Genomic DNA, 3,916 nt, shown 5'->3' on the forward strand with positions numbered 1-3,916 from the left:
AGCTTATCTATATATATAAAAGCCTAAGCAACTGGCTGACCTTTTGACAAGCAGCTAAGACGAAAACTGACCACCAGGGGGCAGACGCTCAACACAGGAGCTGCCAAGCTGTGGTGACTTGGCAGCTGAGGTTTTTCAGGTGACACACCTGGAACCAGAGAGAAGGGAGCCCGATTCTGGGGTGTGTCACCGGAGAACCGCCCTCTCACAATCTGGGACCCCTTGGGGGATGTCGGAGAGCTGGTTTCGGCCCAATCCCCACAGGCCAGGCTGAGGGACCCCACCAGTGCACGAATCTGTGCACCAGGCCTCTAGTTTATCTATATAATGAAGATAATACCTCTGACTCGTCTGAGGGTACTGTAAAGATCGAATGACATCATGGGCATGAAAATGCTTTGTGATACCAGCATAAGGGGCAGATCAGAGAACGCCTGAAATGCCAGCCAGGGTTTGACTTTAATCCTTTAAGTAATAAAAAGTCATGGAAGATCTTTGAAGAAGCAAGTGAATGACATGATGAACAAGGTGTAAGGAAACTAATTCCCTTCCCCAACTCCCTCCTGCAGCCCAGCAATCAGTCTCCCTTCTCTGCTGACAACGTTCTGTGATGTCAATTCAACACTCCCGCAGGCCCTGGGAGGGAACTCCAGCCCGGCTCTGGGGAAGAGCTGTGTGCGCCTTGAAGCAATCAGACCATGTAAATCAAAGGCCTCGCTGCAGCTCGGGCCTCCCATTCACTTGAGCATATCTATTGTTTTTGGAACCTCATCAAATTTATTCACATTTCAAGATGCTTCATACTGTGTAGAGAGCATTCTTGCACTGTATCACCAGAAAGCATCCTTGTTTTATGATGTGCCGTCTTTGGCTAGGGAGCTCTGAAGATCCTTAGCCCTTTCCCCCACTTCACTGCCTTGTGGAATCCAAACACACTTCTAAGCCCCTACATATTCTTAAATATGTACCCACCTTTCGAAATGAATAGGTTTACTTTTCCTTATATTTGCACGTTACTTTAATCACTGCTAAACTTCATGATATCACAGTTTAACTTAGCAATGAGTCATTTTGCAGCAATAAGTTGGAGAATCATTAAATATCCAAAATTTTAATCACATAGTTATTTTTAAAAAACATACTATCCATCTTAATTTTCCTTTCTCTGCTCGAGACGATTGAAAGGTTTGGAGAAAATGAAAAGGCAGTATCTAAAGTCCTCTTTGAACCCCATGATTCATGAGCGTTCCTATGATTTTTAGTTCCTACATGTCCAGGTAAATAAGTGAATGAATGGAGGGAACTGAAATAACTAGATCTGGGGGGGGGGGGGGGGGGGGGGGAATGTATCTATTTTTATATCATGCATCTCGTTAGAGTTGGCAAACTTTTTCTGTAAAGGGCCAGAGAGTAAGTATTTTCCAGTTTGTGGGCAACGGGGTCTTTGTCACAACTACTCAACCCGGCCATTGCAGTGTGAATGCAGCCGGAGACCACAATGCCAAAGTGATGGGCATGGCTGTATTCTAATAAAACGGTATTTAGAAAAACACGCAGGAGGCAGATTCGGCCTACGGACTGGCCTCGTGCACTTGTTCTCAAACTGCGGTGTGCATCAGAATGAGCTGAGCACCTGTGACATGCCCTCATCCGGATCCCGATTCCTTGGGTTTGGGCTGGGGCTAGGGCTGGTTATTCTGATGTGCCAAAGTTTGGGGGCCCATGTTCTTTTTCTTTAAGAAATGCAACCCCAACCTCATAAATTAACTACCAACATTTCGATAAGAGACTCATAAAAAGATAAAAGAATAAAAGTTGGACCAATGAAGATGAGCATATCTTATATCGAAAAAAATAAAACAACTTCTGCATTTCTAGAAGTTTTAAGGGCAAGTAATTTTGAGCCATCCTCCTAGCTAGTATCAGTTTCTATGAATCATCTAAATGGTGATATTCAAATCAATTATAGAACCAAAGCTCTAGCCAAATAATATTTTGGATTTAGTCCTTAAAGGTGTAAACTGAATTTAAACCGTCTCAACTGACTTTTAAAGTTTTAGCATCTTCCAGCCCCTAAAATCGTTTGTTATTTTACCGTGATTATAAAATTATCACAACCCCCCCCAAAAAAATAACAATAATAAAAGCTTTACAGCCCATAAAATACCTCATTGTTTTAGCATCAGTTGATACTTTATAAATCTGGGTCCAAACTTTTTCCAAAAGCTTGTTGAAAGCTACTCAGCAAAGCAATGAAAAGATAGAAAAGATTTTCTTTTTCCATATAGAAGTTGAGGGGAGCATGGGCCCCACCCTGTACAAAAGCACTTCTCATATAAAGGAAAGAGACTCAAATGCTAAACAGATGGCCCATGTCATGGCAATCAATTAAAATGTATCAGGTGAGCTCCGGTTCCAAAGTTGAATTCCATTTTTGTTGGCTAACCCCAAGGGTCTCCTCTGCAGTGGGATGAGCTGCCACGTGGAACTGCAGGCTCGCCACTCCCTGTCCTCCACCCTGCAGGCCAGGCTCACACTGCTGCCTAAGCAGAGGACTTGGCTTCTCAGAGGCCTGTGCTCCGCCTGGGCCCATCTGCAGCTGGTGGTGATAGATGGGGGAGGGCATATAGCCCTCCTTGGCTAGGAGGTGAGTCTCCATTTGGTGCTCCTTTGTTATTCAACTCAAAGCTAATAGGGTTTTTTTTATTATTATTATTATTTCATTATTTTTCTTCTTTTCTTTTAACAGTATGCTGCCTGCCTGGCATACTGTACAAATACAGACCAGGTTTTAAAAAAAAAATCGGAGTTCAATTCTTGAATTTTAAACCTAGGTGGATGGATAGAGATGCATAAATTGCCTCATATCCTTGTATTTCCATTTTTGATCAATGAGAGAATAAAGCTTTTTAATGTAATTACAAAGCAATACATAAGTTAATCTTGGCTATACGACAGTTGGACATTGGATCAGAGAAAAATTCAATAATCTGATGTTTTACATTGGTTTTGTAAGTGATACAAAGCTATTCTAAATATGTGGTCAATGATGCAAGACTTTAATGCCTAGATAATTAAGAAGTCATTTTTAATGTTTTTAAATCGAATGTACGGGGGGATATTGGTAAATAAAATTATATGTTTCAGGGGTACAATCCTATAACACATCATCTGTACAGCATATTGTGTGTTCACCACCCCAAGCCAAGTCTCCTTTCATCACCATTTATCCCCACTTTACCCTCTCCTACCTCCCCCCACCCCCTTCACTCTGCTAATCACCATGTTGTTATCTCATGTTTATGAGAATTATTTTGTTAATCTCTTCACCTTTTTCCCCCAGCCCCCCTACTCGCTCCCCTCTTTGAGAGCTGTCAGTCCGTTCTGTGTCTATGGAGAAATTATTTTTATATTTGCCTTTGACCAATATAAACTAACTTATGATGAATAGCATAGTAGTGATCCCTGTGTGTGTCCCAAGGACGACACATTTAGTGCTCTCTGGGTTTTAGTTCGAAAAGCTGCTAATCCTCAGCTTGTCCTCACTGTCGTGAGTGCTGGTGATCTCACTGGTTTCGTTCAGAGCGAGGTGCACCCTGCGGGCGGGCGACGCTTCCTGGAGCCGCTCGCAGCGCCTAGCAGACAGTTCTCAGCAGTGACCCAGTGTCGCCACGTAACTGCTGGTCCTGTTCCAGTGCATGGTCGGTAAAGCCCATGGTGTTCTCGAACTGATTCTCAGAGGTCAAACTTGTGACTGTCTTTTCCCCAAAGATACTGGAATAAGCTGCCTTTCTATTTGCTTGATTGGATTTTTTTTCCCCCAAAGGAACCAACATCATGGCCCAAAAATGTTGGTTTACTACCAAACTGATATTTTATCTTAAAAGTCACAATACTCTTAATTTATTCCTCTGAA

Source organism: Myotis yumanensis, unplaced genomic scaffold (genome assembly GCF_028538775.1).
Source record: "Myotis yumanensis isolate MYYU_CA2020_CCGP unplaced genomic scaffold, mMyoYum1.0.hap1 SCAF_15, whole genome shotgun sequence".
Taxonomy (NCBI): Eukaryota; Metazoa; Chordata; class Mammalia; order Chiroptera; family Vespertilionidae; genus Myotis; species Myotis yumanensis.